We start from the raw sequence: 14,622 nt of genomic DNA, 5'->3' as shown, positions 1-14,622 counted from the left end.
CCTGCATACATTATGGGGAAATGTGTGTGTTTTTTAATTTTTTTAAATTTTTTATTTATGTGTGCTTTGACATTTTACCCCAAAACACTCAACCCTTAAGTCCTATGGATCTGCCTTTTACTCCCTGGTTTCCGGAGCCTGATGACCTCACCATGCATGGGCGTTAAACTGCTGCACAGGGGATGCATATGTGGTCCTTTAAATGGTGCTATTACTGGTAGAAGAACAACAGAACTGAATTGCATTGGATCTTACTGGTGATTTCATTACATTTTAGCCATTGTTTTCATCATGTCCTTACAAAATTGGTACAGAGTCTCTAATATGTAGTTAAAAATGTGACATATATAAAACAGTTAACTATATAGGGATTTTTTTTAAATCTTTTGAAATAGCCTTATTACATAGCTCTGTAGAAGCTGTTGTCGCTCTATAAATAAATAATAATAATAATAATAATTGGCTTATTATATCATGGAGACAGCATTTAAACAATTTGGTTTTATATTCTAATTATGTGATAGTAAGATAATATTTAAAATTAGAAATTACTATGTACCTTAGCCAGTTTCTATTGATTGAGAAACATCAATGATATTGTCTTATGCAATCTCCTGTTTTCTATTCATTTTGAATAAGATTGATTTAAATCAAAGTTTACTGTTACTTATATAAAACAGATTGATCTATTATCTCTAATACTTAATGAAACCAATATTGTGAATGTGGAGTCATCAAAATGTAACAGCTTTATAGCTTATCTTTTCTTATAAAGGGTTTTTATAAAATATCTTTGACTGCTATTATAAATGTTACCTAAAAATAATGTATTAAATTGAATTTATGAAAATTGTATTATTCCAGACTACTGGATAAAATTATTAACCCCTAAAATCCACAAACCCCAGCATTGCAAACTACCTAATACATATATTAACCACTAAACCGCTAAGCCCCCACAACGCATTTAACCTAATTTACCTATTAACTCCTACACCGCCAACCACACAACGCAAAAAACTAATTTAATGACTAAGCCCCCTAACCTAACACCCCCTAAATTAACCCCTTAATAACAATAAAAATAAACTACAATAAAAAATACAAAAATAATAATACTTTAATCTAATTACAAAAAGCCCCCCAAAAATAAAAACACCCCCTAATCTAATGCTAGACTACCAATAGCCCTTAAAAGGGCTTTTTGTAGGGCATTGCCCAAAGTTAAACAGCTCTTTTACATTAAAAATAAACAAAGTCCCCCCTAACAGTAAAACCCCCCACCCACCAAACCCCCAAAATAAAAAAAAACTAACACTAATAAACCTAATCTACCCATTGTCCTGAAAAGGGGATTTGTATGGGCATTGCCCTTAAAAGGGTATTTAGTTCTTTTTCCATGTGCCCAAAAAAACCCTAAGTTAAATATAAAAAATAATTAAAGAAAAACTAACATTAAAGCCCCAAATAGGTACTCATGGTTTCAGAAGTCCGGCGGAGAAGGTCTTCTTCCAGACGGGTCCATCATCTTCATCCACAGCGAAGGTGGTGCAAAACGGAGGTCCGGAGTGGTCTTCCCAGAAGTGGCGCTCCTCGGCGGCAGTCATCAGTGGTGCTCCTCGGCGGTGGCGGTCCTCGGTGAAGGCGTGGAGGTTCGTCTTCATGCGATCGTCCGCCGCACACTGAAGAAAAAGATTCTATATTTATTGGGGTACCTTGAATTCCTATTGGCTGAAATTTTCAAAATCAGCCAATAGGATTAGAGCTACTGAAATCTTATTGGCTGATTTGAACAGCCAATAGGATTTCAGTAGCTCTCATTCTATTGGCTTTTTTTGAAAAATTCAGCAGCCAATAGAATGAGAGCTACTGAAATATTATTGGCTGATTTGAACAGCCAATATAATTTTAGTAGCTCTAATCCTATTGGCTGTTTTGAAAAATTCAGCCAATAGGAATGCAAGGTACCTCAAATTGATTGCAGTAACTTGCATTCTTTCTTCAATATACAACGGATGATCGGATGAAGAGGAGCCTCCATGTCGCCGAGGACCGCCGCCGCCCAGGACAGCCTCCACCGAGGACCACCGCCGAGGATCGCCACATCTGGGAAGACCGCCTTTGCTGTGGATGAAGATGATGGACCCCCCTGGAAGAAGACCTTCTCCGCCGGACTTCTGAAACCGTGAGTACCTATTTAGGGCTTTAGTGTTAGCTTTTTTTTTAATTTTTTTTATATTTTTTTATTTTTTAACAAGTTTTTTTGGGGCACTTTGAAAAAGAGCTGAATGCCCTCTTAAGGGCATTGAAAAAGAGCTAAATGCAGTTTTAAGGACAATGCCCATATAAACCCCCTTTTCAGGGCAATGGGTAGTTTAGGCTTTTTTAGTGTTAGTTTTTTTTATTTTGGGGGGTTTGGTGGGTGGGGGTCTTTTACTGTTAGGGGGGCTTTGTTTTTTTTTAATGTAAAAGAGCTGTTTAACTTAGGGCAATGCCCTACCAAAAGCCCTTTTAAGGGCTAGTTGCAGTTTAGCATTAGATTGGGGGGGGGGGGGGGGGTTGGGGGGGGGCTTTTTATTTTCATAGGTATTAGGTTTCATTTTTTATTTTGGATAATGTGTTTATTTTTTTCTGTAGTTCTATTTTTTATTTTTTGTATTTACAACATATAGACTGCCCTCTGGGCAGGCTTACCAACTAGTTATTAAATAAAATATATATGGCATATGACAAGCTATTTGAATAGAAAGGGCTATATTGTATTTATATATTTTTAAACATGTATGTGGGTATCTATGTGTGTGTATATATATATATATATATATATATATATATATATATATATATATATATACTTTATATATACATATATATATATATATTGTATATATACACTTGGAACATTTCCCACTCAAATACCCTAAAATCTGAAAAAGCATTTTTAATCAATTTTATTATTTTATAATGTTTTTATTGTGTATTTAAAGTAAATGTTTTACATTCTAATGCTCTTCACATAGTAGGTATATACAAACCGTGGGGTATAGGGTTTGCGCTAGTGCTGAAAAAAACTTCCTAGCCTTCCTTAAAAATATCCTAACACCTCCAAGTTAGGATAAACAGAAAGAAGAAAATACTAAAACAAAAAGGAGGCACTTAAAAATAAAGCTGGAAGTACACAGATACAGTATATATGTGGTGAAAAAAATCCTCTACAGAGTTTCTAATTATATTAACCATGTGTAATCTAAAATTACAATAAAATTATTTACAGAGAGTTCTAGTAATTCTTAAAGTGACATAATAAATAAATCTCCTAAAGTATATAGTCAACAGTACCTTAAAAGAAAATGAATAATAGTAAATAGTGAATAATAAAAGTACATATGCACAAGCGATGGAAAAGGATAATAATTTTACTAAAACAATACAGTATACAGGGAGTGCAGAATTATTAGGCAAGTTGTATTTTTGAGGATTAATTTTATTATTGAACAACAACCATGTTCTCAATGAACCCAAAAAACTCATTAATATCAAAGCTGAATATTTTTGGAAGTAGTTTTTAGTTTGTTTTTAGTTTTAGCTATTTTAGGGGGATATCTGTGTGTGCAGGTGACTATTACTGTGCATAATTATTAGGCAACTTAACAAAAAACAAATATATACCCATTTCAATTATTTATTTTTACCAGTGAAACCAATATAACATCTCAACATTCACAAATGTACATTTCTGACATTCAAAAACAAAACAAAAACAAATCAGTGACCAATATAGCCACCTTTCTTTGCAAGGACACTCAAAAGCCTGCCATCCATGGATTCTGTCAGTGTTTTGATCTGTTCACCATCAACATTGCGTGCAGCAGCAACCACAGCCTCCCAGACACTGTTCAGAGAGGTGTACTGTTTTCCCTCCTTGTAAATCTCACATTTGATGATGGACCACAGGTTCTCAATGGGGTTCAGATCAGGTGAACAAGGAGGCCATGTCATTAGATTTTCTTCTTTTATACCCTTTCTTGCCAGCCACACTGTGGAGTACTTGGACGCGTGTGATGGAGCATTGTCCTGCATGAAAAACATGTTTTTCTTGAAGGATGCAGACTTCTTCCTGTACCACTGCTTGAAGAAGGTGTCTTCCAGAAACTGGCAGTAGGACTGGGAGTTGAGCTTGACTCCATCCTCAACCCGAAAAGGCCCCACAAGCTCATCTTTGATGATACCAGCCCAAACCAGTACTCCACCTCCACCTTGCTGGCGTCTGAGTCGGACTGGAGCTCTCTGCCCTTTACCAATCCAGCCACAGGCCCATCCATCTGGCCCATCAAGACTCATTCTCATTTCATCAGTCCATAAAACCTTAGAAAAATCAGTCTTGAGATATTTCTGGCCAAACTGGTGGCAAGTGGCATCTTGGCAGCTGCACGCTTGACTTTTCTCAGTTCATGGGCAGTTATTTTGCGCCTTGGTTTTTCCACACGCTTCTTGCGACCCTGTTGACTATTTTGAATGAAACGCTTGATTGTTCGATGATCACGCTTCAGAAGCTTTGCAATTTTAAGAGTGCTGCATCCCTCTGCAAGATATCTCACTATTTTTGACTTTTCTGAGCCTGTCAAGTCCTTCTTTTGACCCATTTTGCCAAAGGAAAGGAAGTTGCCTAATAATTATGCACACCTGATATAGGGTGTTGATGTCATTAGACCACACCCCTTCTCATTACAGAGATGCACATCACCTAATATGCTTAATTGGTAGTAGGCTTTCGAGTCTATACAGCTTGGAGTAAGACAACATGCATAAAGAGGATGATGTGGTCAAAATACTCATTTGCCTAATAATTCTGCACTCCCTGTAATAAAAAAGACCGTGCAAAGGGACATCTCCCAATAATGTTAAAAATCCTGTTGGTTTGATGGAATGCTTAACAGTGCATACTTAAGCAATCCACAAAGAGAGGAAAAGAAGAAATTTCTGTATAGTCAAAATCCCAAACAATATCGCTTAGTGTTGCGATTTCAAATGTCAGAAATGTTTGCTGGTAATGAGTGATATCCGTTATTAAGGACAAAACAATACTTGGCTCACAATGTTCCAAATGATGAATAAAGTGCCTCCCTAAACCTTACCCAACTCACGGCTTTGCTCCTACCGTTATCAGAGTGTCGGCTCTATCCCGGAAGGTTGTTTACACTTTTTTTTATCCTGGCAGACCCCGCAGCGTTACCGCTATCTTCAGATCTGTGATGACCGTCAGTTATGCTTACCAGAGGTGGAGATGCAAGGTGTAAAATGTTACAGTTTTTTTTACTGGGCAGAGATTCAAAGGAAAATTCCTCTTAGCTTTCCCCAGGAGGTGGCATCTTTGCTGAGTTCTAGGCAGCCTGCTCTTCAGTATGTAAGCAGTACGCAGTGCGCTTGTAGTCAGCTGATGAAGAGGTGGAGTAACTGCAGGTACCATTCTTGCTGTACTGAAATCCACATCTACGCGTTTCGTCCTTACCTAGGACTTTCTCAAGATAGTGGATAGCAATCAGTACAGCGTTTTTAAAGCCTTAGTGATTTTCTCATTGGTCCAAATTTATGTGTTCTGAATATGATCCATTTTGTCCTTCGTTATGTTCTTAGATTCACTCATTAGTGCAGCATAAAAGGAGGTATAATAATATAAGCAATAGGATTATTAATATTCCCATGTATTGGGATATATCGAAAAAACATGTATAAAATTGATGCAGCAGTGATTTGGTGCTAAATTTTATATTTATTCACACTAATTAAATTTATGGACCATTAGGTCTCGAAAAAAAGGTGCATATGTTTAAGTGCAATACTAGACTATTTAGGAATAATTTAAGCCTTATAATTTCACAATGATAATAATACAGATAACAATTATATTAATACAAATACAAATTATATTCAAGAATATAAACATTGTTTAGACGTGAATACATGTGTCATATAATTAAAAGTGAAAAGCTAGTGTTAGGATACATCTATAAAAATACAACATTCCTAAAATGACATTCTAAAAACTATACAATTAGTGCAACTCTCTAAAAATTTTAAGATGTGCATAAAGGATTAGTCTCTATTGGTTTTTATCAAGAAATGGGGAGATATCCAATTCAGAATTTAAACCTTGGGGATATAGAGAGTTAAAGCTATAAATAAGTTCCGCCACTTTATGTAAGAACTTTTTTTCATAATTTCCCCCTCTCCATTCTGGGCATACCACACATATCCCCCCAAAAAGTAAATCTTTGATATTATTGTTGTGCACTTCTCAAAAATGTTTATATAAGCAGTGTTACTAATGTTGAAATTTACACTATTAGTATTTTTTATTTTGTTCTTTTTGCTTCGCTTTCTACATTTTCCTCCTCTGTTTCCTCTAGTTCTCTTTTTCTTCTTCCCAAATTCTTCCCTGATCCCTACTCTGCCCTCCCGTTGAGGGCTGCATACTAAAAAAGCAGTACTATCTTCTGTGTTATTGTGTGTTTCGCTATCATAATCCGCTAGAGGTATAAATCTATTTTTTGTGGGTACTCCCCAATTGAGGTCTCTTTCTTTTCATGTTCTATTTTCCTCTCTATTATCGTATGTTTCTGGCTTTTCTCTTGACCTATTATTATAATATCTTGTATCATAGTGTCTTTCTCTCTCATATTCTCTGTGTTGATTACTTCTCCAGTGGTTTTTATTTGGGGGTTCAGGATAATAACTATAAGATCTATTGGGGGGGGGTTCAAGATAATAACCATAAGATCTATTGGGGGGTCTATTACGTGTGTTTTCTTCATATCTTCCATCTGTTCTTCTATTCTCCCAACTTGGAGTTATTATTCAGTCCCTTCTTGTTTGATAATTATTAATTTCTTCGTTTATTATACCTAGGTGTTTGGGTGTTAGTATAATGATCCTATCTAATGTCTCTCAAAATGGGTTGCTTTTTTTCTTCTTCTCTATTTACCTTTGTAGGTAGAGTATCATTTGTTGCTATTGTTTCGTTGGATTCCTTCTGATCCCTATCTACCTTCCTCCCTTTAACTTGAAAAAGGTATTTCTTTCATGTAATTGGCAAGAGTCCATGAGCTAGTGACATATGGGATATACAATCCTACCAGGAGGGGCAAAGTTTCCCAAACCTCAAAATGCCTATAAATACACCCCCCACCACACCCACAATTCAGTTTTTAAAAACTTTGCCTCCTATGGAGGTGGTGAAGTAAGTTTGTGCTAAGATTTCTACGTTGATATGCGCTTCTCAGCAGTGTTGAAGCCCGATTCCTCTCAGAGTACAGCGAATGTCAGAGGGACGTGAAGGGAGTATCACTTATTGAATACGATGATTTCCCTAACGGAGGTCTATTTAATAGGTTCTCTGTTATCGGTCGTAGAGATTCATCTCCTACCTCCCTTTTCAGATCGACGACATACTCTCAATTTACCATTACCTCTACTAATAACTGTTTTAGTACTGGTTTGGCTATCTGCTATATGTGGATGGGTGTCTTTTAGTAAGTATGTTTTTTATTATTTAAGACACCTCAGCTATGGTTTGGCACTTTATGCATTTATATAAAGTTCTAAATATATGTATTGTACTTATATTTGCCATGAGTCAGGTTCATGAATTTCCTTCTGCAGACTGTCAGTTTCATATTTGGGGAATATAAACATTTTTTTTTTTTTAAGAAATTTATTTCTTACCTGGGGTTTAGTCTTTTTTTCAATTGACTACTTCTTGCAAATTGCGGGTGATATTAGGCCCGTGGGTGCGTCAAATACTAAACTTTATTGCGTCATTCTTGGCACGAGAAAATACATCTATGACGCAACTTCGTCATTTCCGGTGTCATACTTGACGCCGAGACCTTTCACGCGGTTGCGTGATTAGTGACGCGAGTGTGTCATTTCCGGTTATTTTTGGCGCCAAAAAAGTTTAAGTTACGTTGTGCGTCATACTTGGCGCCAAACTTTGTCATTATTTCAATACCCCATTGATGTCTGCCTCTTGCCTTTTTCTCAGAGGGCTATGCTATTTGCATTTTTTTCCCATTCCTGAAACTGTCATATAAGGAAATAGATCATTTTGCTTTATATGTTGTTTTTTCTTTTACATTTTGCAAGATGTCTCAATCTGATCCTGCTTCAGAAGTTTCTGCTGGAACATTGCTGCCTGACATCGGTTCTACCAAAGCTAAGTGCATTTGTTGTAAAATTGTAGAAATTATTTCGCCGAATGTCATTTGTAATAGTTGTCATGATAAACTTTTACATGCAGATAGTGTAATCATCAGTAATAGTACATTGCCAGTTGCAGTTCATTCAACTTCTAATGTGCATGATATACCTGTAAATTTTAAAGAATTTGTTTCTGATTCTATCCTGAAGGCTTTGTCTGCATTTCCACTTTCTAATAAACGTAAAAGGTCTTTTTAAACTTCTCATTTAGTTGATGAAATTTCAAATGACCAACAATATAATAATTTATCCTCTTCTGATGAGGATCTATCTGATACAGAAGATCCTTCCTCAGACATTGACACTAACAAATCTACTTATTTATTTAAAATAGAACATATGCGTTCTTTATTAAAAGAAGTGTTAATTACTTTGGATATTGAGGTAACCAGTCCTATTGACATTCAGTCCAATAAACGTTTAAATGCTGTTTTTAAACCTCCTGTGGTTTCTCCAGGGGGTTTTCCTATTCCTGAGGCTATTTCTGATATGATTTCTAAGGAATGGAATAAGCCAGGTACTTATTTTATTCCTTCTTCAAGGTTTAAAAAATTGTATCCCTTACCAGCAAAATCTATAGAGTTTTGGGAAAAAAATCCCCAAAGTTGATGGGGCTATTTCTACTCTTGCTAAACGTACCACTATTCCTATGGAAGATAGTACTTCCTTTAAGGATCCTTTAGATAGGAAGCTTGAATCTTATCTAAGGAAGGCCTATTTATATTTAGTGATGTTGCGAACCTTAAAATTTCAGTTCGCGAACGGCGGACTCAAACTTCCGCGACTGTTCGCGAACCGGCGAACCGCGCGAACCGCCATTGACTTCAATAGGCAGGCAAACTTTAAAACCCACAAGGACTCTTTCTGGCCACAATAGTGATGGAAAAGTTGTTTCAAGGGGACTAACACCTGGACTGTGGCATGCCGGAGGGGGATCCATGGCAAAACTCCCAAGGAAAATTACATAGTTGATGCAGAGTCTGGTTTTAAGCAATAAAGGGCCTTAATCACCTAACATTCCTAAAAATATTTTTAATAACGTGCTTTAAAACATCAGGTATGATGTTGTATCGATCAGGTAGTGTAAGGGTTACGCCCGCTTCACAGTGACAGACCAAACTCCCTGTGTAACGCATCGCAAACAACTGCAAACAGTCCATTTGCACAACCACGAGTTAGATAGATTTGATAGTTAAATACATACATTACATAGATCAATAGATGCAATATACATATGATAGATACAAATTACATAGATCAATAGATGCAATATACATTTGATGATAGATACGAATTACATAGATCAATCGATGCAATATACATTTGATAGATACGAATTACATAGATTGAAAGATGCAACAATAGATGCAATTTATATTTGATAGATACGATTGATTGATAGTTAGATAGATTTGATAGCTAAATAGATAGGTTTGATAGATATATGATTTCCCTGACAGAGTATAACAATAAGACATGCGGTCTGGGACCCGTGGTGTGTTAAGTAGTATTATTCTTAGCAGTTTACTACCTGTTACTCCCCCTATCGGGGGAGGCCTATATGGCCTGCATTTTTGGAACAGGGAGATGGAAGAAGATGATTGGTCTGTCCTCCTACTTCAAATTTGGCCGAAACACAAGTGGCTGTCTCAAATCAGTCCGGCCACGAGAAAGATAGATTTGATAGATAGATATACATAGATTGATAGTTAGATAGAATCGATAGAAGATAAATAGATCGATTTGATAGATATATAACTACCCTGACAAAGTATAATAATAAAACATGCGGTCTGGGACCCATGGTAACTAGGTTGTGTTAAGTAGTACTATTCTTAGCACTTTAATCCCTGTAACTCCCCCTATCGGGGGAGGTCTATATGGCCTGCATGATTACCCTGACAAATTATAACAACAAGACATGCGGTCTGGGACCCATGGTAACTAGGTTGTGTTTATATTAGTACTATTCTTAGCACTTTAATCCATGTTACTCCCCCTATCTGTGTAGGTCTATATGGCCTGCATGATTACCCTGAGAAAGTATAACAACAAGACATGCGGTCTGGGACCCATGGTAATTAGGTTGTCTTTAGTAGTACTATTCTTAGCACTTTAATCCCTTTTACTCCCACTATCGGGGGAGGTCTATATGGCCTGCATGATTACCCTGACAAAGTATAACAACAAAACATGTGGTTTGGGACGCATGGTAACTAGGTTGTGTTAAGTAGTACTGTTCTTAGCAGTTTAATACCTGTTACTCCCCATATCGGGGGAGGTCTATATGGCCTGCATGATTACCCTGACAAAGTATAATAATAAAACATGCGGTCTGGGACCCATCATAATTAGGTTGTGTTTAGTAGTACTATTCTTAGCACTTTAATCCCTTTTACTCCCCCTATCGGGGGAGGTCTATATGGCCTGCCTGATTACCCTGACAAAGCATAACAACAAGACATGCGGTCTGGGACCCATGGTAACTAGGTTGTGTTAAGTAGTACTGTTCTTAGCACTTTAATACCTGTTAGTCCCGATATCGGGGGAGGTCTATATGGCCTGCATGATTACCATGACAAAGTATAATAATAAAACATGCGGTCTGGGAGCCATGGTAACTAGGTTGTGTTTAGTAGTACTATTCTTAGCACTTTAATCCCTTTTACTCCCCCTATCGGGGGAGGTCTATATGGCCTGCCTGATTACCCTGACAAAGCATAACAACAAGACATGCGGTCTGGGACCCATGGTAACTAGGTTGTGTTAAGTAGTACTGTTCTTAGCACTTTAATACCTGTTAGTCCCGATATCGGGGGAGGTCTATATGGCCTGCATGATTACCATAACAAAGTATAATAATAAAACATGCAGTCTGGGAGCCATGGTAACTAGGTTGTGTTAAGTAGTACTATTCTTAGCACTTTAATCCCTGTAACTCCCCCTATCGGGTGAGGTCTATATGGCCTGCCTGATTACCCTGACAAAATATAACAATAAGACATGCGGTCTGGGAGCCATGGTAACTAGGTTGTGTTAAGTAGTAGTATTCTTAGCACTTTAATCCCTTTTACTCCCCCTATCGGGTGAGGTCTATATGGCCTGCCTGATTACCCTGACAAAGTATCACAACAAGACATGCGGTCTGGGACCCATGGTAACTAGGTTGTTTTAAGTAGTACTGTTCTTATCAGTTTAATACCTGTTACTCCCCATATCGGGGGAGGTCTATATGGCCTGCATGATTACCCTGACAAAGTATAATAATAATCATGCGGTCTGGGACCCATCATAATTAGGTTGTGTTTAGTACTACTATTCTTAGCACTTTAATCCCTTTTACTCCCCCTATCGGGGGAGGTCTATATGGCCTGCATGATTACACTGACAAAGCATAACAACAAGATATGCGGTCTGGGACCCATGGTAACTAGGTTGTGTTAAGTAGTACTGTTCTTAGCACTTTAATACCTGTTAGTCCCGATATCGGGGGAGGTCTATATGGCCTGCATGATTACCCTGACAAAGTATAATAATAAAACATGCGGTCTGGGATCCATGGTAACTAGGTTGTGTTAAGTAGTACTATTCTTAGCACTTTAATCCCTGTAACTCCCCCTATCGGGTGAGGTCTAAATGGCCTGCCTGATTACCCTGACAAAATATAACAATAAGACATGCGGTCTGGGAGCCATGGTAACTAGGTTGTGTTAAGTAGTAGTATTCTTAGCACTTTAATCCCTTTTACTCCCCCTATCGGGTGAGGTCTATATGGCCTGCCTGATTACCCTGACAAAGTATCACAACAAGACATGTGGTCTGGGACCCATGGTAACTAGGTTGTGTTAAGTAGTACTGTTCTTATCAGTTTAATACCTGTTACTCCCCATATCGGGGGAGGTCTATATGGCCTGCATGATTACCCTGACAAAGTATAATAATAAAACATGCGGTCTGGGACCCATCATAATTAGGTTGTGTTTAGTAGTACTATTCTTAGCACCTTAATCCCTTTTACTCCCCCTATCGGGGGAGGTCTATATGGCCTGCATGATTACCCTGACAAAGCATTACAACAAGACATGCGGTCTGGGACCCATGGTAACTAGGTTGTGTTAAGTAGTACTGTTCTTAGCACTTTAATACCTGTTAGTCCCAATATCGGGGGAGGTCTATATGGCCTGCATGATTACCCTGACAAAGTATTATAATAAAACATGCGGTCTGGGAGCCATGGTAACTAGGTTGTGTTAAGTAGTACTATTCTTAGCACTTTAATCCCTGTAACTCCCACTATCGGGAGAGGTCTATACGGCCTGCCTGATTACCCTGACAAAATATAACAACAAGACATGCGGTCTGGGACCCATGGTAACTAGGTTGTGTTAAGTAGTACTATTCTTAGCACTTTAATACGTGTTACTCCACCTATCCGGGGAGTTCTATATGGCCTGCCTGAGTACCCTGACAAAATATAACAATAAGACATGCGGTCTGGGAGCCATGGTAACTAGGTTGTGTTAAGTATTACTATTCTTAGAACTTTAATGCGTGTTACTCCCCCTATCGGGTGAGGTCTATATGGCCTGCCCGATTACCCTGACAAAATATAACAACAAGACATGCGGTCTGACACCCATGGTAAGGTTACTTCCTTTTGCACAATAGAGTACAGGTATGGCATCGATTTTAGGAACCCGGAGATAATTTTTAGGAACCGGGAAATTGAACAAAAAACATGCTTGGACACCCAGTACAGGTCGTTCTCCTTCAGCCTTTTTATACGAGGGTCCAGGACCCTCAACAGGCACAACAGCATGAAACACCACATATGCCATCCTTTTGCACAATAGATTACAGATATGGCATTGATTTTAGGAACCCGGAGATAATTTTTAGGAACCGGGAAATTGAACAAAAAACATGCTTGGACACCCAGTACAGGTCGTTCTCCTTCAGCCTTTTTATACGAGGGTCTAGGACCCTCAACAGAAACAACAGCATGAAACACCACATATGCCATCCTTTTGCACAATAGAGTACAGGTATGGCATCGATTTTAGGAACCCGGAGATAATTTTTAGGAACCGGGAGATGGAAAAAGATGCTTGGACACCCAGTACAGGTCGTTCTCCTTCAGCCTTTTTATACGAGGGTCCTTTACCCTCAATAGAAACAACAGCATGAAACACCACATATGCCATCCTTTTGAACAATCCAGTACAGGTATGGCATCGATTTTAGGAACCCTGAGATAATTTTTAGGAACCGGGAAATGGAAAAAGATGCTTGGACACCCAGTACAGGTCGTTCTCCTTCAGCATTTTGATACTTGGGTCCCCGACCCTCAACAGGCACAACAGCATGAAACACCACATATGCCATCCTTTTGCACAATAGAGTACAGGTATGGCATCGAATTTAGGAACCCGGAGATAATTTTTAGGAACCGGGAGATGGAAAAAGATGCTTGGACGCCCAGTACAGCTCGTTCTCCTTCAGCCTTTTTATACGAGGGTCCAGGACCCTCAACAGGCACAACAGCATGAAACACCACATATGCCATCCTTTTGAACAATCCAGTACAGGTATGGCATCGATTTTAGGAACCCGGAGATAATTTTTAGGAACCAGGAGATGGAAAAAGATGATTGGACTCCCAGTACAGGTCGTTCTCCTTCAGCCTTTTTATACGAGGGTCCCGGACCCTCAACAGGCACAACAGCATGAAACACCACATATGCCATCCTTTTGCACAATAGATTACAGATATGGCATTGATTTTAGGAACCCGGAGATAATTTTTAGGAACCGGGAAATTGAACAAAAAACATGCTTGGACACCCAGTATAGGTCGTTCTCCTTCAGCCTTTTTATACGATGGTCCACGACCCTCAACAGGCACAACAGCATGAAACACCACATATGCCATCCTTTTGCACAATAGATTACCGATATGGCATTGATTTTAGGAACCCAGAGATAATTTTTAGGAACCGGGAAATTGAACAAAAAACATGCTTGGACACCCAGTACAGGTCTTTCTCCATCAGCCTTTTTATACGATGGTCCACGACCCTCAACAGGCATAACAGCATGAAACACCTTTTGCACAATCGAGTACAGGTATGGCATCGTTTTTAGGAACCCATAGATAATTTTTCGGGAACCGTGAGATGGAAAAAGATGCTTGGTCGGTCGTCCTACTTCAAATTTGGGGCACTGCGCGTGCAAACTACTGCGCCACCAGATATGAGTGGTGTGTTAATGAGTACTATTCTTAACAGTTTCATCACTGTTATGTGCCTTTTTTTGGTTTGGGTTTTGTAGCCACAGTGCAGCACCAGAGGCCAGAAAAATTATGCA

This window comes from Bombina bombina, chromosome 6, assembly GCF_027579735.1.
Source record: "Bombina bombina isolate aBomBom1 chromosome 6, aBomBom1.pri, whole genome shotgun sequence".
Taxonomy (NCBI): domain Eukaryota; kingdom Metazoa; phylum Chordata; class Amphibia; order Anura; family Bombinatoridae; genus Bombina; species Bombina bombina.
This window is presented reverse-complemented; position numbering follows the sequence as displayed.